Here is a 26,947-nt window from a genome sequence, read left to right as displayed (position 1 = left end):
AGTAAAGTTTAAAAGATTACCACAGTAATCATGAAGGACTTGTAGGTATTGCCTGTTTCAAAAAACATTTAGTGATCTGGGAAATCTAGCTAGGGTCTGAGATCCAGACCTGGCTCCCCTGGTGCCCATGCATTTTGTACTACCCCAGGTTAAGCTGGTCTCCTGACTACTTTGTGAAACAGGCAGATGATGACCAGCAGTAGGACCCAAGGTTTGGATAATAATCTTAGTTGCCTGTTTGTCTTTTTTTTGGAAGAGACAAGAGTAAACTTTCAGTATTATATGGGAGAAAAGAAACCAAAAAAAACCAGAACTCAGCTGAAGCAGTCTTTAGAAATTCTGAAAAACTTTATTCGTTTGTTGTTTGGGTTTTTTTAGTGGGAAAGGTTATCTTTGAACAAATACTGTGTCTCATACTTTTCCTTAAGTAGGAACTGATCTTGCTGGGGGGAACTTGACTGAACTGAAAAAAAGGAGGAGGAACTTTTTAAAAGTACTAAATATTTTAAATACCTTCCCATGGGATTTTCCCATTTTAGTTTTTCTGTACTCTTGACATTTCTGGGCTTGATGGGCATTTGTAAAGATTTTTTTTCTTTTCTTTTTTTTTTTTTTGGAGCTGACTGTGGAGTGTCCTTGATTAAAGCAGAGTGAAACAAAAAAAAGGACAGAGCAGTGTCTGCTCAGCTTTGTCTATATTCGTTGTCCACTGGGGAGAGATTTTTCATCTCATGCCTCATTCACAAATTGATGAAGGAATTCTGGAGGCTTGGGCATATCTCCTTCATATCCTCTGGATATGTTTTAAATGAGAACAGCTGCTGCAGCTGAGCTCTGAGATGACTCTCTTCCTGTTGGTGCACATTAGATCTGTCCTGAGAATGCCCCCTAAATTGAACACATCAAGGGACTTTATTTAATAGAGTCCTCTCCAAGTCCTGGCCGGGCATAGCTGTTCCTCATGTTCCCAGCTTCTCTGTACTCAGATCAGCTGGGAGTTTGCAGTAATACTCCTCTGAGTGCTTGGAGGGCTTGGAGGTAAAAAAATAATACACCTGTGGAATTTAAATGCCTTCAGGCCTGTGCAGTATTACATGTAGATCTTTTCCCATCCACTGCTGGACTCACCTGTTGTCAGCCTGAGTGTCAGTCCCTTCTGGGCTTGCCTGGTTGCCCTGGACTATGTATTATATATGTATCTGCACATCACCATTCAGTGCAGTGCAAGACATTTGCGTCTTGCTGCTCACTACTGGGAGCCATGTAACATGGACCTCTCCCAGGCAAATACATCCCTGGCTTTGCTGGGTGATGAACTACTCAGTCAACATCAGCCCAACACTTATCCATTAGGCACCTAGATGTGGTATCTACATGAGAAGTACGGTTACTTTAGACTCCATTTTTAGTAAATGGGGACAGGTGAGCACTTCTGGAAGACTATTTACAGCACCGAAGATCTGAATTTCTGCTTGAGGTATGTGCCTGTCTTGACTAAGGCCTTCAAGGAGGCCTAGGCTGCTGCAGTTTTAAATTTGGTGCTTAAGTTGAGAGCCTACTTGTAGTGGGATGATCTGGGACTACTCAGGCAATTGTGTAATTGGGCAGTCTGTTATCTTGCAACGTAGACACAGACTTCCAAGTTTTTGAGTGTCATTCGAAAATGCAATCTCTTGACATTTCCTGATATTACATTATTGTTTGAAAGCTTTAGCAAAATTGTATTGCCTGGCAAAAGAAACTTTTCTCATTATAAAAATAATAATAATTGCGTGTGTTTGTTTCTAAGAAGCCTGCAGGCAAAATGGTTGAGGTCTGAGTAGAAGTGCAGTTTGACAAGGGAATAATACTAATTCAGGAACAAGGTGGGGGCCTTATTGCAGAGAAGTTTGGGGTTGATTTGTCCAACTGGTGGTTCTACTCTGCTTAGCAGAGGGCCCAATCCTACTTTGGTGCTAGTGAACCTCTTTGGGCTGACAGTCACCCATAACCTGATTTTAGTATGTCTCTCTCTCCTTACATCACAACAAAATAATATCAAAAACATAGATTTCTCTCTGAACTGGAGCTGAATTCTGTTAGAAAATGTGCTCCCAAGCAGTGAGGACTGGACTGTCTTAAAAGCAACCCAAAGACCTGTGTTTTGCACACAGGCTGTGGCGCTCTCGTCTTGCTCACAGTGTTTCTGTTTTCTCTCCAAAGCTGGGGAAAGCACCAATGCAAGTGGCCCAACAGGCATGTTTAGCTGAAGAGAGTGTCAATACGTAGTAAAGATTGTTAGCCCACACCAGCAGTTTCTTTCAGTGCTTTCCAATTTTAAGCACTTGCTGTAACAACCTTAAGGTTGCACAACCGTTTTCTTTAGGCTTGGTTGGATTTGTTTTCTGGCTGTTCCAGACCACTGCTGAATGGTATCCTGGAATCATCTCTCTTTCTCAGTTCAAAATGCTCTTAATAGGCAAGATTCATTTAATAGTCATCGAGGAGTACACAACATGTAGCAGTACTTAATACAGACCCACTAAATGACAGCTAAACTAATTTGCTATCTTGGGAAAAAGCCTCAGCAACAGAAGCACGTGATGACTGATGCAGTGGGAAGAAAAAAAAATAACACAGTGGTTCTGACACAAGCGTTTCGCTAGTTATGAAAAATCATTATTGCGGTGCCTATGGACCACATGGCTTCTAATTATTATTCAATTAGCAGATTTATTAGATAAGGCCTTCAGTTATGCACACATGACCCCTGCTGACTTTGGGGACCACTTCAAACTTATTCTGAAGAGGCGCAGATTGAGTTTGTCCCTTATATTGGATGTTCATCATGTCAATACAACCTTTGCGCTGTGAGGGATACTCCAAAGTGAACAACTGATTGGGGGGAGCTGGAGTTATACCGTGAAGATGATACCATGAAGACTTTTTAGAGCAAATATCATGAACAGCTCCCTATCATCTGGGTCACTCCTGACCCTATCTGGCATGTTAGCCAAGTAGTAATGACAGTTCTCGCCCAGTTTCAGCCCTGTTCAGCAAAGTGGCTGGCAGCAGTCCCTCTTGAAAGTGATAACAGTGCCATCTAAAGGAGAACACCCCAAAGTGACAAATTCTAGAGGATAAATCCTTCTGGACATAAACGGGGAGAAAAAAATCCACTTTCTCATCTCTAGTACACCCAGAGCGGATGTGTTTTTGCTGAGGACTGTCATCGCCAAGCTGCACTGAGGCCCTGGAAACTGGGCTAATGCCTTTCTGCTAGTACAGCTTGCCCAAACAGCTGAAAAGCAGAATCTGGTTCACAAGTTTTGCCTCTGAAATTTCAAATTAGGACTACAGATCTACACAGCATGTGAGGGGAAGGGATCTTTTCTAGGCTGAGGACCCCAAGAGTGGGAACATGAAAGGGAAGGGGTTGTGCTGGGGTAGCCTGTCCTGTACTCTGCACGGGCATGGAGGGGTTACCAGACTTGCAGTATTGCCTTGTGCTGCAGTCTTTGTCATGGGGGAAAACTGCTCAGGACAGGTCCCAGCAGGTGGGCGCAGTCAGATCAGCTGGGAATGGGGCAGTCACACAAACGCCCTGAACAACAGTTGGAACAGCACTGTAGTACTTGATGGTGTCCCAGCACTTTGTGTCCACCAGCATGGGGAAAGACGTGTCACCAGTAACCAGTGTGCATGTTTGCCTCCATACCTGAGTGTGGGTTGCTTTTGGGTGGATATACAATACACATCTTCCAGACACATAAATGCACAGAGCAGCATCCTGCAAAATTTAGGATGGACAATGAAAACCTTTTCTCCCATTCAAATGTCTGAGACATGTGTATGCTTGTGTGTATTTTCACAGTAACATTTCTGTCCTGTGAATGGACAATACACCACACAGTGTGATGTAGCTTACCGTGTCCAATGCTAATGACCTCTTGTGTTAAAGAAAAAATTGCCTGCACTAGTTATAAGTTGACTAGCACTTCCCACCTTTGTCTCTAAAACAGTCATTTGGGCTAACATTTCAAGTGCTTATCTCTGAGCTGAAAATGGTTTATTTTCACAACTATGAGGATGAGTTAACGAGAAATATATCTATTGTTTGTGCCTGGTGGTGGCAGAGTGGTAAGAAGCCAGGACTCATCAGCAAGACTGACCTTCTGGCTTTCAGGGGTACTACTTTCCCAACATTTGCAAAATATGTTAGAATTTGGCCCAAGAATAGTCCTTAGAAAAGTGCCACTCCTCTCTCATCACTATTACAGCTTGGCTAAGTTTCCTATATTGAGCCAGTTGAGCCTTTGCGCTTGCTGGACACCAGAGCAGTCAGAGCAACTCAATCTTTTAATTCTGTATCCTGGAAAACATCTGTTTTGGACTCATCAAACCTTGACAGTTTAGGGATATGAATATAAAACGTTTTATTGCAAGACAAACAAAGCATTCTGTTTACTTGGGAGGAGAAAACGAAGACTCTTTGTCATCATTTAGGGATTTCTAAACTGCTTTTAAAGTAGAAATACCTGAGATTTGGTACCGGAGGCTACGAATTACAGGAAAACAGAGTAGTAAGAATCAAGAGGTCCTCCTTTACTTGCAAGAATTATGAAGAAGAGTCTATAAAGTGGCTGCTAGGGGACCTGCAGGGCACTCACTCATGGTCGATTTGCCCAAGGAAGGGGTCAGGGTTTGTGAACTGAAGGAAATTGCCTTCTGTAGGCCCCTGGCTTTTTTGCAATAAGTCCGGCAATGCCGGACTAATCCTGATGGAAATAATTCACTGACTCTGGAGGCGGTGGGGGACAGGGAGGCCAGCGAACGGGAAACTATGGGCAGCACAGGCAGCTTGCGCCATGATATAGCTGAAATAGGGATGTTTCACAGAGCTACTGGCAAAGGCGTTGCTGGGACAGGTGGAAAAGCTGCCTGGTGGTCCTGCCTGACCTCTCCATCTCTCCTTTTGGAGCAGTAACTAGTGCTGGGCAGCTCTAGAGACATGTCACTGCTTTTGAGTTCTGTACCTGGCTGCACCTTCAGTGTTTTACTCTACAGGTCACAACACCATCCAATGCACATCAGTGTCCTCGTACTCAAAAGGGTTCATTTAGGTAAGACACAAAATACTGCTATCCTGTCATTAGCTAGATGTTTTCACCAGTGAATACAGGTGTCCTGGGGCAGCCGCAGCTGGGGACAGACCAGAAAGGTCTCTCAACAGCTTTGCAGCCAAACTGGCAGCAAATGTTAGACTGCTGCAGAGCCCCTGCTCTGCTCCCAGACAGCATGGGCTGCCCTGCTTCAGTCCCTGCAAGACACAAGGAATAAAGTGCAGAGAACCTCTTGGCTTCTCCCCCTGTCCTCAGTGGCTTTCTCACAGCCACTGCTGTGACAAATACTGCAAATTTTGGTTTTGGTGGGGTGGAAGGACATGCTTCCCTGGGAAGATCTGAGATAGCTGCATGCCCTTGTTTTGAAACACACACCACCACCATCACCCCCAATTAGAGTTATGTTTGTATATCTGGGTTGGAGAAGAATTTTTTTAATTACACATAAATATTTCAAGTTTTAAAATTTAAAAAATAGCCCCAGGCATTCTAGTACTCCTCTTGAAGAGCTTTTAAATGTCCATTAAAAATAAAAGATCTCTTTCTTTACCTGTTGTCCTCAAAGAGAAATATAATTAGGTTGTGTGCCAAGCATCAAGTAAAGATGAATTTATTTTCTGATTTTGTTTATATTATTGATATCTGTAATAAGAAACTGACTTCGATGGCCTTGATTTTATACTTCATTCAGAGGAAAAAAGCAGAATTAGGGTCAGGAGTGGCTCTTGTGACGATGGCAGCCTCCAGATGGGGTGGTTGGCTTGAGGGATTTGGCAACGCATTAGGGGCTGTGTGAAAAGCAGTGATGAGTAACAGGCTCCAGCGGTATTGCAGCCTTCACTCATGCAGGGGACAGAACAAAACACAAATCGCAATGTTTTCATGCCGTTCTTGAAGATAAGCAAAGGAACCAGTGGAAATGTGTCCCTCTTCTAAATTCCATGCATTTTTAATTCCTCTTTCACAATCAGCCAAAATTTCATTTTCTGTGATCCATAATTTATTTTCCACTTTAAACTAAAGGGTCTATTTTTAGTTAAGGATCCTATTCTTTGCAAGAAACAATGGTCATGCCGTTCTCAGGTGAGCTGCTAAGTCATAGTAACTTCATTTTTTGACCTCTTGTTAGGATTTGGCTTTCATTTCCACAATAGTGAGCTTGGGAGCTCTAATATCTGTTTTTCCAGGTGTGAGGACAATGTGAGTATCTCTATACTGCTTGGTCTTAGCACCACAGCCACCCAGTTCTGGCTCCATCAGTTGTCCAGGGGTGCTTGTTCTTACTGGGGTTATGTTTCAGGAGTAGACCATGAAAGCATCACATTGACCATCCAAGGCAATGCAGTAGGGATCTGGACAGAGTTTGTTAGAGCCACAGCTTCAATCTGTCAGTACCAAAATGTGCCAAATGATATATTTTGGACTCAGGGTGCCTGCATTTTTCCATGAAACTTTGTTTCACCAGAAAAAAAAAACAAAAAAACCCAAAAAACCCCAAAACAAAACAGAACAAAACAAAAAAACTATCATGAATAACGATTCTGACATCCAGAGACTGTGACACTCTTGGATGAGTACTCCGTGCTAGAAATATATTTGCAGCATTTGTTCTAAACATGTGAATATTTGTTCTTGGTAGAGGCAGTCTGGAATGGCACTTCATAGATCCTGGTGGCTGCTGTGCATGTGCAGTGGTTAGACCTGTGGCGAAGTAACTGTAGAATGAACTGAAATGATTGCAAACTGACTGGGAAGTAGGCATGCTTTTCTGTTCTTGTCTCTGAATTAACCATCTTCATTTTCAAAATTGCTTGAATAGGAGCTGTAATATTATTAGATGTTTCTAAATTACCTCTCCTGGATGGTGGAAGGGATGAGAAGCCTGCACCTTCCTCGTGAAGTTCTTGAAATCAGGCAGGTCCGACACCAGCAAGGTAGCTACAGGATTCACACAGGGCCCACAGACATGTTAAGCAGTGCAATGCAGCAGCTACTGCTGGACAGATACTACAAAGGCAATTTCCTCAGATCAATCATCATTTTTTTAAAATTTTCTTTGATTGGTTCATCGGTTGCTCTCCACAAATACTGTACCAAAATTTCTAGTAAGAACATAATGGAGCAAAGACTTTGTAGTTCATTGTAGATCAGCAAGTGTAAGGTTCATATACGAAAGTATTAATCACACCAGAAACGGAAGAATTTTTCTGCTTCCATGAGGGAACAGAAATATTTGACAAATGAAATTTTATAGATACCTTTCAAGAAATCGGGCAAGGCTGGACAAAGTTTTCACTAAGAGGGAGCAAATAAAGAATCCATAACTCTCATTAGCAGTGGCGTGGCTGAGCCCTGGCCTGTTTGAGTAGGAGGGAACCTGTCCTCTCTTAGGGAGTCAAAAAGCTGAACCTCCCTTCAGAGACAAACTTTTCAGCACGTTCAGAAGATTTCTCTTTCATTTCAGTGGTATGATGAAACCAAATGCCAATCTATAAAGTTACTGTAAAATGGGAGGACATGCCTCGATTCACAAATGATCTTCAGAAGTAATATCAAAACCAAATTTTTGACCAAAATTCTAAGGGAGGTCACAGTCAACCTAGAGAGGGGGCAAATACCAGGTTACTCACCCAGAAGAAGCAGTGGCCACCGAGTTTCTTGACACATATTTACATGCTGGCGATTACTCTCCAGTAACCTGTCTCTCTGGCAGATCCAGGTTCCTCTTGCCCATGTGGCCAACCTCAGGCATCACCTGATGGCTCAGTCCATCACTGCAGCCTCACCTGGAGATGCCCATCAGAGTATCCCAGCAGCTCTCCTGCTCTCAGATACACATCCGTGGCCTCCTCTACCTTTCTCCCTGCTTGTATTTTAAGACCTCTGTCAGTAACACTTTCGTTTGGTTTGTTTACATTACCCCCAGGGCAAAGTGGCATGGCTCCATTAATATAGACACATCCAATAATGAGGTATATAGGCATCACAATAATAATGGCAATTATGATCAACGTAATAACAGTTAGGTTTGTTTAAGGGACCTTACTGCTTCTGCAGCCTGTTAAGAGGAATGATTTATTATCCATAACAAAGTTCTGACTATGCTAAATGTCCATCAAACCAGCTACGTGCCAGCTTTTTAACTGCAGAGATATCAAGTTCAATGTATAATTGCCTTGATTTGGTTTTAGCCATCACAAATCATAAAGGGTAGCCTTACTTGAAAAATCAATTTTTATCTTCTTGTTTGCAAGTGCAATAAAATCTGTTTAAGTAACATTAGCTTGTTGTGTTTAATCAAGTTACACAGAAAAAGGAATAAAAATATGTTGTCTGGATTGAACTAGGTGTGTTTAAAACAGAAAGCACTTGGCTGACTTAATGTATTCATTTTAGTTAATATTTGACCTCCATATGACAATCTCTTTAGAATTTAGGACATTAACATGTTTATTATTCCACAGTTATCCCAACAGAGTGCTAAACATTTTGCAGAAGATGTTCCAGTCCTGCAGTGCTTAGCATCTAAATAGGCAATAGCCCAATTAAACTGGGGAGTCAAAGTGGCGGAGTCCTGGAGTTTGCCATATGTCTAGTTTATTCAGGGATTTATATGGAAAGATAGTCTTGTGTTTGTGTACCTGCACAGGGATACACACACCTGCATGCATGCAAGCACACATCTGCAGTCTCTCCTGCTGTCTCAGATATCCTCTGGGAAGACACGTTTTCAGCAAGCGTATGGCGGACAGGGCTGGAGTGTTGCGGTGCCTGGGATCACCAATGGGGTCCCAGTGACAGTCACCTCTGGAGGAGGACCGGATGGTGAGATCTCCTGCCAGTGCATCACCTAAGTGCCATATTGAGGGCAGGCAAGAAGTCAAAGCAAAACCACACACATCAGGAGGTGTGGAGGCAGGAATGGTTGTGTGTGTGCAGCTCTGTACCAGCTGCAGGACAGAGCCCAGTGAGTACAGCTTCCCTTCTGCAGACAGGGATATTCCCACTGTTCATGTTCATTTACACAGAGTGGGTGTGATGAGTATTGTTCATCCCACACAAGTTCGTCCCACCTGCCCTTGGCGGTGCTCCCTGCGGTGCAGCACGTGTCTCCAGGCTGCTGCAGAAATGAGCAGCAGTACGTGTCCTGGCCAGCACCGCTGGGCTGACGGCTGCCTCCAAGGCAAACAGGCTGCACAGCTATTCTTGTTATCGCACTATGATTTCATTTGCGGGGAAAAAATAAGCTATATTTCTTCCTTTTTTTTCATTGCTTAGTACACTGAGGAAAGGGACCTTGATATATATAGTGTAGAGAATTCTGTTTGGAGACACGTAAAAAGGATCATGTTATGCAATTGTATATATTGAATGCTACTGCTAAAATAAGAAGGCAGGGTGGAATAGAACTGAAATCATATACGTTTATCGTAAATGTGAACATCAACATCTTGTCCATTAAGCTAACAGGAGACAATCACTAAGCATTGCAAAGGAAAGCTAAGATACCTTTATAGACAAATGCCTACATAGATAGTAGTAGACTGAATAGTCCCAGAAACCTTTAATGTGATGTGAGCAAGACTTAGTCACTAATGAACTGTCTCTTACCTTTGAGCAAGAGATGAATAGATGTTAGAAAACAAACCAGAGGGCTCTCCTCTGCTCTGCAACAGAACTCCTGTGCCAGCTGGACCGAGGGGTTCAGTGCAGGACTCAGTCCCACAACCACGGGTACAGTGTAGGTGTCAGTCGGGCTACGGGGGCCTGGACTCTCGCAGAGTATCTGTGTTTGCTCTACAGTCAGTGGACAGCCTCAGAGAGACGTTTCCCCTTCTGGGGCATATGGGGGCTGTCTCCCCACAGATTGTATGAGGAACCCTGGCACTGTGCTGCTGGGGAACGCTGGGGTTCACCACCACCTACCAGCGAGATGCCTGAACTTGGCCTTTTTCCAGCACTGTGCTTGAGATGCCTTTATAAATCTAAGATTTGGTGCTCCAGGCACTTGACTGCACATTGCACGAGGCCCCTCTTGGTCCCATGACTCTTCCGTTTCGTGCAGGGACTCAGCTTCCCCAAGAGCAGAGAAAAGTATTTTTTCACTTAATCTGGAATGTTGCATCACCTAGCACGTGGAACATTCTTCCAGTACCTGGCATTGTCACCTCGCTCAGGCCAAGCCTTAGCTCGGGGGATTGGCCTGACCACAAGACTGTTAAGTAGTGAACCCAGCAGCAGCTGAAGTTGGCTGTATTCCTGGACATGACTTTTGGAGCTTCCTGAAAACATTGTTGTGATGTTGAGCTGCCTGCTTTAAGCTGCCCCACATTTAACTCCAAGCAGGAGATAAGCACCGAGGCAGGACTTCAGGCAGGAGACAAAGCCCCACGGCCTCCAGGAGGGGCACTCCGAGCACTCTGCAGCAATGACAACCCACAGGTAGCTTGCAGGCTGGGGACAGAGATGCTTGGCAGGTGTAAGTGCCTGCAGAGTTATCCTGTCAGGGAAAGTACGAGGAAAATGTTCAGGAGGGACTGGATGTTGTCCATGGCTCTCTGCATTTCCAGTGGCATCCATGTTACAAAAGAAAAAGTTTCCAGGGTTTCTTTCCGCTCTGACTGTAAAGAAAAAGAGATCACCTGTAGATTTAGCATGAGCTTCCAGATCTTTGGCCTGACTTTTTCACCTTCACCTTTTGCTAACTCTCATTTTTAAAAGAAAACATATTACAAAGGAGCATAACATACTCAAAGCAATGGCTAAATACGTTACAAAGATTAACTTAGAAATAAGCATGGGACAGTTGAATATAATGCCATGTGTTTGTGTAGGTGTCATCCACATGACTACAGTGTTCAACCTTCTTTCCCATAGTCTTGGAATATCTTCTGTTGTGTGTAAAACAGCATTTCACCTATCTTTGGTTAAAATGAAGTACTGGAGGTTACTTGGTTTTAGGCACATTAAAAAAAGTGTTGTCTTCTCTCCCCTGCCCCAAAGGCATTTTTAAATGTCATTTGGAGAAAGACTTCAGAAGATTATTTACTGTGTTCCCTCACCACTGCTTATTCCTGAGATGGAAAGTTCTGCTGATATAACTCTCTGTCTCTCCAAAATTACTGCTGCAGTCCCAGGGGATGAGAGTGTAAATATCAGAAGTCTTGTTATGTCGATCCATCAGCAGATGCATTCTGAGCTGATGCACAGAGGGATTTTTCAGCAATATAGCAGAACTTTCCCTGTTGATGAAAATTCCTGGAAGATGTGAGATTGCTCCAGTGCAAAACAAGGCTTGAAAATGCAGACCATTCCCACCTTTAAGCCTTGCAAGACTCTGTGCCATATCTGCAAAACTCTCTTGTATAGACATGCTGACAGAAAAGGAGCGCTTTCTTTATTAGTGAAGTTCTGATTTGATCTTCAATTTTGCAGGTACAATTTCATATCCCCGTTGTATTCCATGTGGATTGTGATCACAAATTTTAGCAGATTGGTAGCCACATATTTGATTTGTGGGCTGCAGGCTATCTGCACTTTTGAGCATATAAAACCAATATGTTTACATTCGCACTGATTCATTTTTGCTGAGTGATGGATGCAGCAAAGCCAGACTGAAACCAGCTCTGCCTGAAGCTGTCTCAGTACAATCCTGACTTACCCCTGTCCAAAGCAAAGCCCAAGGTTTCACCCCTTCACCCCTACCATCCCATAACTGGCTGATACAAACCACATAGGGAGCCTGGTCAGAGAGGGTATTTGGACCTGGCAGCGGTATGGAGTGATTTGGGTCATGAAGTGAGCTGGGCCCATTCAAATGAAATGTGTTGTAGTGTAACTAGATGCTCATGAATAAACACAAATGCGGAATGCAGGTCACTCCTACAGAACTGTGGGCTGGGCATCAGCTGGAAAGGAGTAACTCCAGGTGCAATTAGATTTTCTAGTGTCAGAGCAAATCAGTGTGAGATCCTACTGTGAGTATGTGTTATGAAAAACTGTCAAGATCTTTGCATGAATAAGCAGAGACTTAGCTCGTGTAAGTAAGAGGATGGTAACACCTGCCCACTCAGCACTGGGGAGACTGATAGCAGAATATGACATTTAGCATTGGTGCCCACACTTCTTCAGGAAACAATGAAAAAGTGGGGAGGAAAAAGAGAAGATCAGTATGCAACTGTGAGGGCTGGAAAAATCCTTTGTTGTGAGAGACTGCAGAGCACAGTTGATTTTCTTTGTAAAAAAGGACAAAGGGTCTCGAGTCCAGAGCAGAAGAATCGCCATAAGAAGGTACTGCTGCATACCAAAAGGTTCTTTCCTCTAGCAGGGGAAAGTTTAGCAGAAACCACCGGCTGGAGGCAGAAGCTTTGCACCTTCAGTACATGAAGGAAGCACAGGCTTACATCAGTAGAATGATCAGATATTAGAACAAACCACTGTGAGAAGAGGAAGCAGCTCCACGGCTTCATGTCTGCAGTTCACTGCCAGATGCCTTTGTAGAGGGGATACTTTCATCAAACACAGTTACAGAGCAGTAACTGCATAAAATTTAATGTCTTGTGATACAAGAATCATGTTATTTGATTGAATCATCCCTTTGTCCTTAAATTCTACAAAGATCCATTGACAACAAGAATATCTGGACATGTAACATTTGGTGATGCAATACGTGTTAGAGGGGAGACACCTATTTTAAGGTCAGAAGCCTTTTCCAGATAGATATTTAGATGAGATCTCCATGCAGAAAATTTTTTCAGATTTTCATTTGAACATGAGCCAACAGTGTGTCCTGACAGCCAAGAGGGCCAACCATGTCCTGGGTGCATCCAGCCCAGCACGGCCAGCCGGGCAGGGAGGGGATTGTCCCGCTCTGCTCTGCACTGGTGCGGCCTCACCTGGAGCACTGGGTGTGGTTCTGGGTGACACGGGATAAAAAGGATATAAAGCTACTGGAGAGTGTCCAGAAGAGGACCACAAACTTGGTGAAGGGTTTGGAAAGGAAGCCGTATGAGGAGCGGCTGAAGTCACTGGGTTTGTTCAGCCTGGAGAAGAGGAGACTGAGGGGAGGCCTCATGGCGGCTGCAGCTTCCTCACAAGGGGAGGAGGAGGGGCAGGCGCTGAGCTCTTCTCTTTAGCAACCAGTGACAGAACCCGAGGGAATGGCAGGAAGATGTGCCAGGGGAGGTTGAGGCTGGACATTAGGAAAAGGTTCTTCCCCCAGCGGGTGGTGGACACTGGAACAGGCTCCCCAGGGAGGTGTCACGGCCCCAACCTGACGGTGTTCAAGAAGAGACTGGACAAGCCCTCAGACACACGGTGTGAACTGTGGGGTTGTCCTGTGCAGGGACAGGAGTTGGACTCATGATCCTTGTGGGTCCCTTCCAACTCAGGACATTCTATGATTCTATGATCACACTCTGTAATGCAGGGCTTCCTGCACCTTTTTCTGAAGTTTCTGGCAATAATCACTGCTAGATGCAGGATCTGGATTAGACAGATCACGACTCCAAGACATATCCACTTGTTAATTATTGTGTTCCAATCACTGACATTAATTTTTGCTGTCATTTAAAGTGGAAAGTATATCAACTTGATACTCCTTCTGTGTCCTCACAGCCATCCAAAAAGCACATAGCTATGTCTTTGTATCAGATACCCAAAATACAGCCTGTCCCTCACTTACCTCCCCTTCAGGCCTGAGCTCTCCAATTCCAGAAATGAACTCTAAAAGGTTTCAGCTGCAATCTCCTGGAATTCCCTGACTTTGTTCTCACCCCTGAGATCTGATTTGAATGCTGCTTCCTACAATAACTTCTCACACACTAGAGAAATCATTTCAGAGGGTAGTGGGGTTTTTAATATAATGATTTGAGAACTGTTTATTATTATTTTTTTCTTAAAGCCAACTGTAACTACACAGATGCTGGAGACAGAGAAATTAGTATAAATTATGCATTTTTAAAAGGAGTTCTAAAAATCATCTGAGTTAGGTTTTCTTTGTATGAAAGCATCCCAAGCCCGTAACAGATATATTGGATTCTCATTAATATGAGTATGTGCTACTCCTCTCAGCAGAGCACTGGGAATCTTCCTAATAGGAAAAACCTTGGTCTATGTAAAGCCACTGAAATGTTTTGCCACAGACATTGCTGTCACAGGATGTCAGCACTTCTCCCTTGCTCTGCTTGGCCTCAAAATACAGCAGTTTGAAGTTGCCTTTGGGTTTGGGCCAGAATAACTCAGAAGTGGAAGAGAGGAGATTCCCTGTTTGTTGGGAGAAGAAGGGAACATTTCTCTGCAAAGTTGATTTAAGAAAATGGCCATCTGCTTCCAGCTATTCATAGGTTTGGAATTTAGAAATAGCCCTGCAGGGGATATATTCCTGGATAGAGGGCAGGTGAGGAGTTCAGTGAAAACATGCATTTGTTTTAGATCCTTGTGATCTTGGTGTATAAATGATGTTTCATATGAGGAAAGACAAATTCCTTGTCAGCAAGAGCTAGTTAATTTGGAATTCACTGCAAATGCTTACTATGTACGACTCCAGACATCAGGAACTAGAAAACATAGTAATAAAGTATTGTTCTCTGGTGCATTTTAATCCATGGCCTTACAAGCTACTGACATAAAAATAAATGTAAGGCTACACTAGCAGAAATAACAGAAGTCCGAAGGAATTCTGTTTATATCCTCACATTCTTTTCATATGAGAACTGAATTAAAAATGGAGTCAGCTGGCTTGACTCTCTCATTTGAGAAACAGGGAGCATGTAGTCTGTGCTAATTTGTTGAATTCTAGAGTAAACATTCTATTCTTCCAGATATACAATAGTCTAATTGTATAATTGAAAAAGTATTTTAAAAATATGTTTACTTCCATATAAGTTCCCTGAGCATCATTAAGACCTTATGGTCCTCAGTAATACAGAAAATGTGAAACCTTACTGTAAATTCCAAGGGAAATTGCCATTCTGGGGACATTTGGCATGACCTTCAGTTCTAGCTGAATCATCTAGCTGAAACTCATGACTGACTGCTCATATCTTCAGATACTACATTTTCTGATTTTTTTTTTAAGTTAGCTAAGTATAAAAATAACAGACCCAATGTGGTAAGGACCAATGTGGAAAACCATGTTACTAAAGGAAGAGCTGCATCAGAGAAAATTTGTAAAGTACCTCCAGCAAGGAAGATGAAACTCAATAGTGAATGTATTTGCTTTTCTCATTTCCTTGGGCCACTGTGGTTTTTATTCTGACAAGATTAAGGGTTCAGGGGCTCGTGACAGGACTCTCCTCCCAGCTGGCAGCAAAGTGTGGAGACTGCCACACAGACTCCACAAATGCATTTGGCCTGGAGAAGCTGCCCCCGCACTAGCGAGGTTGTCTCTCCCCACATTTGCCACTTTCTCCCTGGTTTAGTTTTAACCCCAGTCTGATTCACTGCCCAAATACTTGTGTGACCGTAAGGAAGGAAACAGAGACAAAACAAGTGACCAGGAGAGGGGAGGATGAAATAATCTCCTTTAACTGCAGCACTCATCTTTATTGGTTTCAAGTGTTCACAGAAGCACGACGTGACTAGCACTTTCAATAAGCAAAACTTTGAAAGAGTATTTAGGACCAATTGAAACTGTTTCCAAATTACAGTGCTTGCAGACATTGAAAAATTAACAATATTGATAATACCTTTAGCAGTGGATTGCAGGCTTTGCAGTCCATGCTTGGTTTATTGAAAAATAAATTCAGTCTCCCTACTTGTCTGAAATTCTGACAGTATACTCAACTTCTCTCTTGTCGATATCAGATTTCTGGGGAAGTCCACCTGCATGTTCTGTCACACAAAATATGACTAACAATGTTTGAAAAGAGTACGTGCAGAGAAATAGGTTGTGGTAATCGCATAGGCAGTGCTGGATGTCCCTTCTCTCTGCCTTGACACTCAGTCATCTTCTGAGCCTGCTGTTCAAAATGCATTACTGGAATAGCTTTGTTCTACCCTGCTTTAGACAAACCCCTGACCCTCACTGAACACCACACAGGCTTTTCCTCACATCATCCTTTAGAGGTGCTTCATGTCGGTGTCAGGATCGCCTCTCGCTGTTGACCGCAGAGAATGCCAGGAGGCGGCAGTTGCTGATAGCTTGACTTGTCTGTCACCCTCCGGAGCTGAGACATCACAGAAGTTGCGGTGTCTCAGTTATGCATCAGGTCATCTGAATGTGACCTTCACCTCTCTCCTTATCTGCTCATTCCTGCAGTCTCCTGCTCACTGTCCCCCTTCCCTGCTGCATAGCCCTTTGTCCTCTGAAATGCTGGCTTCAGAACAATTTTTTCTTCCTCCTCTGTTTCATCTCTTCTTTGAATCTGTGTTTCCTTTCCAGGTTAAGCAGCTTTTCAACTTGCAGTGTGCCCTACCTCAGCCTTCTCTCCCCATTATCTCTCTCCATATCCCTGTGGTGTTGTCTTTAGCCTTCTTGGTCCTCACTTCTAACCACTGTTGACTTCAGCTTTCTCCTAGTTTCCTCCGTTTATTGCCATAACCACCGATACTATCCTGTCAACCTCTTCCCAGATCAGACAGTCCTCTTGCAAACAACTTTGTGTCCCTTGAGGGTCCCTGTGCTGTCTTTTCCTGCTCTTGCCCTCAGACTCTCATCTATTCAGCTTAAGTCAAATATTTGTTTGACATACTTCACATGCTATGCCTCTCAGCAAGCATTTTCAGTGTTCCATAGAAATTCAACAATACACAGTTCACTTGAGAATTCTCCTGCTTAGCGATACACATAGTACGGTGTTACTACCTTTGTCTCCCAGAGCTTTCCCTAGACTTTGGCTCTGGTTTTCATTCTCGTGTCTTCCTCCATGGATCTTCATCTTCGCACTTGCCAAACTTTTGCAGACCAGCATTGTGAAGATCCAGGAACAGCACTATGTCTCTCCTAGGAAGGACAACCAACTTTCATAAAATAGGGAAACATCAGATACTAATGGTTAAGAACCCAAGTCTGCTTTTATACTTTTTAGAATATATATCTAGGATCCAAATTAAATTATTTATTCTTTATCCTTTATATAGAAGAGTCTATGCACTGATACATAAATACCATTATGCAATTTAAGAGAATAATGTGATCCATTCAGGGATCTTAGTAAATTATACAAAATGGCTAATTATACCCCACCTCTCCCAATTTATTTTGGATAGATGTAAAATATTGGAATTACTTAAACAGTAAATAGGAATTGTATTATGCCTATCGTGGAGGAAAGCATTGATTCTGTCAGTGTAGGAAAAAATCAATGCCTATGATGCCTCTTTACTATTAGAATACGTTGCTTATAGACTAAGCAACTTCCCTTTAAGAAAATATTGATGTCCTCAGTGAGCTTTAATTAACAAGGAGCTTAACCCTTTGAGGTCCTAACTCCATTTTGTTTCCACTGGAGTCTATAAATGTTGGAGTATTCAGTACCTTGTAAACCACATCCTCTTAAGTCGCTTATTGAGTACTACTATTTTGATGCTTCAAAATCTAATTTTAACAGCCTTTGTTCTTCTTTTACCAATTGCCAATCCTATACATAACAAGGAACACCTCTCTTTCCAGGACATACCTGTATTTTCTGTTTCCAGTAAGGAAACAAAGGTACAACTTATGCATAAGGTGTTTTTTAACTGCTAGCACACGTTTTCCCAGGCCCTGTTGGTCTCTGTCTTGCCCACAGACCATTCCTTTCTGCCTCGAAGGTCAATGTGAATCAAATCTGCTGGGGAAGTAGTTTGGCAGAGGGACACTCGCATCTCAGGTGTGGACCATCAACAAGATATGTAACAATATATTGGTGACCATACACAAACAAGCAGTATTGCATGGACAGGAGCACAAGATTAACAAAGTTGATAATGGAATCATAGGGTCATAGGATAGTTTGGGTGGGGAGGGACCTTCAAAGGTCGTCCCCGCAATGAGCAGGGACATCTTTCACTAGATCAGGTTGCTCAGAGCCCCATCCAGCCTGGCCTTGAATGTCTCCAGGGATGGGGCATCTACCACCTCTCTGGGCAACCTGGGACAGTGTTTTACCACCTCATTGTAAAAAATGTCTTCTTCTTGTCTAGCGTGAGTGTCCTGGTTTTGTTAAAAACAAGTTTCTCTTTTAGTGAATTTCCCTGTCAGCTAAAGTCTTCGTACTAACTGCAGTTTTCCTGGAAGTTAGGTACATGTTTTGGTACACATAGCAATGGAATGCATCCCACGAGATGTGCAAACAGGAGGTGAACTGAAAATTGACCAACTAAAGTATTCCATCCCATTCACATCATACTTCATATAAAAGTGGGGGATCACGAGGATCTCATCCCTTTTCCTTATGGCCGACATTGGGAGAGGACCTTGCGAGTTGTCCCTGCGAACTGAGGCCCAGTGACAGACTGAATCCAGCTCCGGTTGGCTGCAGAGTCCAGTCCAGGACTTCGAGTGCCAGCCCTACATCTGCCAGAGCAGTTGCCAGGACATTCAAGATTGGTTTTGCATATTTTGTATTATTTTCTCTATTTCTATTAGTAGCATTAGTAAAACACTTTTAATTTTTTCCAACTCTCTTCTCTCTGTCCTTCTTTCCCTCCCAATCGCCTGTCCTTAGTGGGAAGGGGAGAGAGGGAGGGGCTGAAGGGGAAAGTGGGGGGAGAGGAGGTTAACAATACATCTGCCACGATTTATTGTCACCCCGCAATCAAACCACGGCAGTGAGTCTCCTGTCTTTTAGCTTAAAACCATTACCCCTCATCCTAGGTTGCCAACAACCAAATCCTAATAAACTCTTCCCTAGAATTATCAAATTTCAGATTAAAAGAAAGTATCTTTTCCTCAATTCCTACCAAAGGACTGTCGCAGGACCTCCTGTGATGGAAAGATATGTATTTCCAAGTTGACACCCTTTTATTCTTATGTAAAATATAGTTTTTGACTGTGAAGTACTTCTCCCCCTCCTAGTGTTTTCCTCCCTGATGTATTTATAGACAGGTATCACTTTTCAACTTTGGTGTTGTCTTCTTAGGGAGAAGTGGAAGTGTACTTACATGACACCCCTCCAGTGGTATAGGTTATATATTCCCTGGGTCAGAACTGATACCCTCAAAACACGGGTGACCAGAACTGTGTGAGATCTTTCTGGGGCTTTCCATGAAGCATTTAAACTTCCTTCTTCTCTCTTTCCTACAACCTAAGGTTGTATTTGCTTTATTCAGAGCTGTACCATAGATATAGTTCTTAGTCATCCTGTGATTGAATAAGCATCAGTCTTTTTTGCTGTTGTTTTCAGCTGATGAGTCTTCATCTTCTACTTGAATTCCTGTTATTTGTCCCTATGACTTTGGACTTCTCAGTATTTTATGTTTCTTCTCATGTTCACTATCATAGCCCTAAATATCATCCATCTTGACAAGCATGGTGTTTTGACTCTTCCCTTAATGGACAGAGCACATCTCATTAGCACTCCCCAAATTTTTGACCAAGGTCATGAGTAAATGTAATTTGCCCCAAGAACTGATCTTTGACCAACTCCATTAATTACCTCTGCTTGGAGCAGCAGTTCCATTTACTGCAACTCCTTGCCATCTTCCCCCAAACAGCCCCTCCCTGCTCAACACTTCTTCAGCAACTCCCCGTCTTTCCCAGCCTAATGAGCAATGTTGTGGTTGGCAACATATCTGAAGTCGCTTGGTCCCTAATAGGTGGGAGTTACATATTAGCCTTGTCTAAAAATATCAACTCTTTTGGTGCACAAAGGCAGTAGCCTGCACTGGCATGGATCTATCTGCCTTTGGTGCTTTGTTGTGCTTGACACTTCTCTTTTTTTAATTCATTTCAGTATTTGATCCAAGTTCCACATGCCACTGAAATCAGGCAGTTGACTCTTGCATTTTAGAATAAAAAAGAAACAATAATTTAAAACCTTGGTCTGAACCTGCCATCTAAAGTACCTGTTCAAATAGAATTTGAGCAGAGGGTTTGTCCTCTCCTGTGATGTGCCTGCTTTGCTAGGTTTTTTTCTCCTCTCTCAGTCTTACTCATTTCCATTTCTACATCCTTATTCCCATAGGCATTGATGCTTTCAAGTGTGTATTCGAAGTCCTTCATGTAGTAACCTACCTCCAACCTGGAGCGTACTCCCACCACAAAGACCCCTCCTGAATTCTCCTTTTTCATCCTCCTTTTTTTTGTGCATTTGACTGAGGAACTGCTTTTTAAAATAGTTTCCATTTTACTTTTGCGTTCTCAGCTTGGATCTTTTATCATTTTAATGTAACACACCTTGACCTGCAAGATGAGGCTTAATTTAAACTGAATGACTTTGGGGTCACTTTCTCCAAAAGGACCTAAGCTGACCAAAGAGCCAAGCAACTCCCCATCACATCTCGATACCTTATTAGTGCTATGTCCCAAGTAAAATCAGCTTCTGGGAGCCCAATTCACCCTTGCCAGAAGGACAACACATGGCTTCTGCTTAATTTAAGTTCCACTTAAATATTTTATCTTCCAATTTAGTGCTTAAGTGGTACTAAAATGGTGCTAGCTAACCTCTAGTTTAGGTTTATCACCAGACACAAACAGCAAATCTACCATTATTAATGAAGCAACCAAGGAAGATGGATGCTTCACTTCAAAATCATAACAAAAGGAGTAATGACAGGTTTTTGTTTTCTTTGCCTGATAGTCAGACATGTTAATGTAAATACTGTAGTTCTAATGGCCAGCTCAGAGAAATGGCTGTGGTGATTCGTCTAGAAGTGGGACTATTTTTTTTTCTATAGCAGTTAAAATGTGTCCAGTCAGGATTTAGACTGCAAAAGGTCCAAATCATGGTTGTGTGGCAAAACAGAGGATTAAATTGTTTCACCATACATGAAAGTCTCTTTTTACCTCCACTCTATAGTCACCCAGGAGCCAACCAAATTAATTTTCATGTGCTGTAAAGAAAAGTTAGATCTTGGACACACATGTTAAATATATGCATGTTGAGTGAGATTTTTAATCTGTTTTGGTTTGGGGTTTGGTGTTTGTTGCTTAATTACTTTGTGGTATTCTGAAACTTTATTTAAAGTCCTGTCAGGGCTGAGGAAAAATGGAGAATAAGAAACTGACAGAAGCTGGGAAGTCACCTGAGCATTTAAATGTGATTTAACACAAAGTTTTGCTGGAGATTCTGATTGGTCTTACTATTTTCCAAGTCACTTTCAGGCATCACCAGTCACAGTAGAAAATACAATTAAACAAAAATGCCTATCCAGAGAGGCACAGATCTAAGTATTACATCTTTCCTGCCAGAAGGCAGAGCTGTTCAGCATTAAGGGCAATGTAGATTTTCGTATGTTTGGTAGTGATTTGGCTTTCAAGAAAATAATGTTTTTCGAGTTTAAACAGAGTAGGCATTTGCAGCACACATACCACCTTGGGTGTAAGTCATTGAACTGTTTTGCCTCTTTCCAACATTATCTTTAATGTAAGTTGTTAGAGGAAAATAAATCATGCCAGAGATAACAGCCCAGGTGACGTGAGGCTGCTGCAGCCCCATGCCCCGGGTCCCACCAAGAAAATGTATTCCCAAGTAGGCACACACATACGGAGTGGATGTACACACCATTTATGTGTATATACGCAGGCTGGGGTTAGGGTTAGAGTTATGTGATGTATATACATGCGTACATGGCCAAAACAAAAACCCTTGAGGATTTACAAAAGTCTCAAGGTACACTGCAGAGATCTCTGCTTTTGCAATCACAGGCAATCACCGAGGTCCAGAGAGTAGTGATCATCCTCGGGATTTAAATGAACGACTTCAGCAGAAGTTCTTGTTGAGAGATGAGAACGTCGCGGGAGGCTGGGGGACACCCGGGAGCGGGGGGACACCTCTCGCGGCCAGCAGACCCAAACGAACCGGCAGCCGGTGTCGCCGGCTGCAGCGACACAGGCTGAAAATCTCTCGGGGAAAGCAGGCGAATCGGAGCGGGTCCGGTCCCCGCGTCGCGCCCCGCCGGCCGCAGCGCCCGCTCCGGGGCCGCGCAGAGCCGCGGAGCGGCCGTGCCCAGCCGCAGACCCGGCATGGCAGCCGAGAGGGCTCCAGCGCGGCAGAGCCGCCGTCCAGGGACATCGCAGCCGCACTGCCTATCTCACGCCCTGGGGTGAATTTGAGACCGCTGCGGGGGAGCAGCCGCGCCGACAGCCGGCCGGGAGACGTTCGGGTCAAAGGCACCATCCAAGCGGCTGCGGAGGACGGAGACTACAGTGACCAGTGGCTGTGAATGCGGCATGAAGATGAGCATCAGCCAGAGCCACCTCCCGCGGAGAGCCGAGGCGCACTCCCGGATTTCAGCGCGTTTGGGGCTTTCACTGCGAAGTTTCTAAACCTTTCGCTGCGGTCCCTCGCTCCGACACGTTCCTGCGATGGCGCTGCTGGACGTGCCCTGCTCTGGGCAAGCGTTTGCCAGCCGGAGCGATCGGACTCTCCTTTTCGGGAGAGGCCTGAGGAAGCCGGAGAGCATCGGTGCGCGGGCAGGGAGGGGAGCGGACAGTCCTCCGCGGGGGGCGAAACCGGGGACTGCTCTGCTGCTCCGCACCGCGGATCTGCTCCAGCCGCCGCCGAGCCACCCTCCCTTCCCCGCTCCCAGCTCCGCGCCCCCGGCCCCCGCGCTGCGCCCGCCGCCGGCACCCCCCGGCGCCCCGGGAGGCATCAGGTAGCCGAGGGGACGGCGCCCAGCCCTGGCCGCCCTAGGCGTGCCGGGGTGCGACATCCCGTGTTGACAGTGGCATCGCCCGGGGCTCACCCTCTGGCTCCGGGCGAGGCTGGTGGCAGTCCGGCGGGTGGCGGTCCGGCTGGCGGCGGTCTTGCCAGGATGGGCAAATGCTGCTCCAAGTGTTTATCCCGCGCTCGGTGCGAGGACGAGACGGTACTTTTGCCTCTTTTTCTCCTTTAGGGAAGGGGCAGGAATCAGCCGCTACCCTGAGCGAGCCGGTGTTGCTGCTTCTGGCGGGCGCCGGTGGCGTGTGCGCATCCCGGGGTGGCAGAGAGGGGAGCGGTGCTGGGCTTATTTACAGTGTGCTGAACTCTGGTTCACCAGGGACAAGTCTAGCTGTGGTTTTCACATGCACTGCAGTGCCTTACATAATTTTATCCTGCAGTCTAAATGTAAGGGTTGGATTCTCGTGAAACAAGGAGGGACCACTGGCATCTTCTGTAGTAACAGCCGGTTTGATTTCTTGATGTGCTTTTCATACATTTTTAATAACCCTGTGGAGTACAAGTTATAAAGGAAACTTGCACAGAGTTTCAAAGTTTGAAGAGAGATTATTCAGCCTCTAGCTGTCCTAAGGTTTTGCCTCTCTAATGATCCTCCTTTCTGACGGAGGATCAATCCTCCAGTCTAAAGGTGAAACAAGGCAAAACTACGTTTTCTTATGTCAGGGTGAATCTAAACCAAGCAAATTCCCAGGCACCAAAATGAGTTGTGTAACAAATGTCAGTGCAGAGGTAAGCACGTAGCTACAGGTAGCAGATTAACATGTGAGAGAAGTTGTGGGATAGTTCTAACATGTAACTTTTCACATTATCTTTCTGGAAATTTGCCATGTAGAAAAGAGGGAAAGAATGAACATATGCGTTTAATTTGCTTAATAGAAAATATCTTGGCAGAAACACATGCCTGTGTAGTATATTTTGTTAGAGTTTGGCTTTTTAGAATATTCATATACTCGATCTAATGAAAACCTGATAGTGTCTCCCTTTTACTTAATATATGTTTGAATACAGCTTGAGATATGCTGTTAACCAGGTTAAGAAAAAATGTATGTCTTAATATAAAACTTGTTAAAGTGCAGTCACCAGAGGATATCTAGGTGCTTATAAACTTTAAACTAAAGAGTATTATGAGGGGGGATTACCTGATAACCAGCAGGATTGAAACAGCAGTGTTAAAACATCTCTTTTTTGAAGGAAGACTGTAGATCATTTTGAACACCAGCTGCAGTGGGATTCGGTTATTGCTTCTACAAGTATTGTCTGAAATATTTATTGGTACAAGAGCATTCGCAACATATATGCTTCTCTTTTTCCAATGATAATATAAGGCCTTGCCCCAGGGAACTCTAAATAATGCACAACAGTGACTAAGCACCATTTGCAGGTCAGGCCTTTTTTTTTCTTTAATTTTGAAAGTATTGGATGCAGAAAAGCTATTCTGAAGGAGCAGTTTTAATAACAAGTGCTACAGGCAATCTGTGTGCAGTGCAACATATCATAGAGAACTTGGAAATGTTCGTTGTATGTACGTAGTACATAGATTTGGACCTCAGAATATATGCAGGCATGTAAGCTGGCAGAGAGGAGAGACATCAATTTGGGGAGGTAACTCCAGGTTCCCATATTTACTTCCTAGCTGCAGTTTACTTCCTGTGGGGGTCTGGGCAATTTTTTTATGTTCCTTGACTGATCTGACCCATTTGTGCAGTGGCTCTACTATGGCTTACCTATTGTTAAAAAGCACTAGGAGGTTTAATTAATTAGCATTTCTAATGAATTAGTGTCTCTCAGGTAGTTTGCAGTTCTCAGCAGAGAGATACTCTAAGGCAAACCTCAACTCTGCCTCCCCATCCCATAATTATTCCTGAGCCAAAGTAAAATCTCAACCTGTCTCCCTGACAGTATGACTCCATACTCCCTGGAGTATGTCTAGCTGTCAGCTGAAGCTCCATGCAACTAAAGCAGAGCCTTTCCTCTCCCCAAGGCCTTCATCACTATTTCACTTCTTCATCTGTTTTGGCAACACCATCATCTTGCCCATCCTCAGGCCTGTATCATGGCATCTTTTACCAAGTTATTTTTCCAGGTCTGCACACACAGTTATATCTAATTCCTGAAGATTTTTTTCTGAACTATGCTGCTAAGTTTTGGCCACTGTTACTTAATTGGAGAAATTCCTCCTCCCTTCCTACCTGCCTGATGACCTGCAAGTTTTTCTGGAGCTGCTCAGATGTCACACCAATGTAAGTGATACCTCAGTCTGCCTTCAGGGAGTTTTGAGTTGAATGGAGAACATGTAAGTGACATTTTCAGGGTCTGTTTTACTTGCTGAAATGCAGTCCATGACTGAGCCTTTCACAGCAGAAATATTGGGAGGTCTGCATGTTATCAAGCTGATGATAGAAAAAAGAGTTACTACTGTGTCTTTTATTCAGCAGTGAAGTAGTTTAAACACAGAGCAAATATATCATTCTACCTGTTCTATTCTATTTTTCTTTCTGTCTGAGATGGGGCATACTCCAGACAGAAGACTTAACCATTGTGTTGTAGAGTACAGATATGAGGAAGAAGATTTCTTTCATCTCCATCATGAGCATAATCTTATTTTATGTAAACTGCTTCAGTATCAGAGTCATTTCTTGAGATGCAGCCAATGGATGACGTTTCTCATCAGTTTTCCAAGCAATAATTAAATCCGTCATTCATTAAAAGTACCTGAAAAATAAATGCAACATTTTAATTTGTACAAAAGCCACTGTTTTTTTCACATTTTGACCAAAAAAAATTAATCCCGAATCACATCAAAGTAATTTTTTTCTTGCTTGTCATTTAATTGCCGCACTGGAATGCTGGATATTTGCACAATCTCCTTACAGTGTCTATGACCTCTTCAGCCAGTGGAAATGGCTGTGTCACTAGTATGGTCACTAAGCCTTTTTAAACCCGAGTTAGATTTGGCCCTTAGTCACTCCCCTTGATGGCTCAACTCCAACCAAGGGCATCTACAAAGCGCCCTTGATATGCTGAGCCCATTAGACACAAAACTCTCAAGAGGGTAAAAAAGGTTCCCGCCTACTCTGTCTTCTCCTTCAAATACCTTGTTGAGATAAATATTAAGATTGATTAATTCAATGGAGTAGCCTGTTAATCTGGTTCCTTAGACATTTGTTTTGGCAGATTTTTCCTCGCATGCTTGTGAATTTTCTAATTGCTTTGATGTTTTGACATTGGGCCTATATGTATATCAGCACTGGACTTGATAGTTTTACATTCTCATGTCAGATCCAGTTTTGCTCTACTGTAACATTTTGTTTCTGAAGCACTGGTGTTTCTAATTCCCCAGGTGCATGGACACTGAAGTGCTGGTTATCTGCAGAGCCACACTGATGATAACAAGGAGAGGCTTTTTCATTTTGTATTAATGTCATGTTTACACTGGTCACAGGGACACGTGCAGTCCAAACCTATCATGTTATGCTGACAAAGCAGGTTACAGTAACAGAAAATGTCGGGGATTTGTGACTTCACTGTGCATCCAGGAAACCATGAGGCTGATATGATGGTTAGCCAAAACTACACATTGTCTCTCTTGCAGAAGAGGAAGCTAAGGACTTGTGTGCTATTGCTTTCAGAAGAAAACCCTCTGAGAAAGAGGGACTACTGGAGACCTTGGCAGTGACAGGCAACACTTGCACATCTGACCTCCCAGGAAACATAAAAATGAGGTCCCGAAGAGCAGTCAGAAACCTCTAACACAAGCAAAACACAATGCGAGAAGTATTGGCAGGGCAGGCACGTGAGAGCGAAGGTGACTGAGTTGTGCCAACGCTGGCTGATGGAGATAGCCCCATAGGATGCTCTGGAAACCACAGCCCCAGCATGGTGGCAGGCAGCAAGGAGGTCTCCTGTCATGGTGGGGCGATGCCCATGCTGGAGCTCAAGTTATTGGACAGCATTTTTAAACTGGTGCTATGGTGGTTCTCCACTCTTTTGGAGAGGATTTCACCACCAAGCACCCTTAAGGGTAGAACAAACCTTATCTAA

At 43.7% G+C, this 26,947-nt stretch overlaps 1 protein-coding gene across 1 annotated transcript in view; it reads left to right on the top strand.

The window, feature by feature from the left end:
- MTUS2 (microtubule associated scaffold protein 2) overlaps positions 1–26,947 on the top strand; it is a 187,252-nt gene that overhangs the window by 134,631 nt on the left and 25,674 nt on the right. The gene's annotated exons all lie outside the window — the stretch shown is intronic.

This window comes from Caloenas nicobarica, chromosome 1 (assembly GCF_036013445.1).
Source record: "Caloenas nicobarica isolate bCalNic1 chromosome 1, bCalNic1.hap1, whole genome shotgun sequence".
In the NCBI taxonomy this organism is placed as follows: Eukaryota; Metazoa; Chordata; class Aves; order Columbiformes; family Columbidae; genus Caloenas; species Caloenas nicobarica.
Note: the sequence above shows the minus strand (reverse complement) of the source record. Positions and strands in the feature narration are given on the sequence as shown.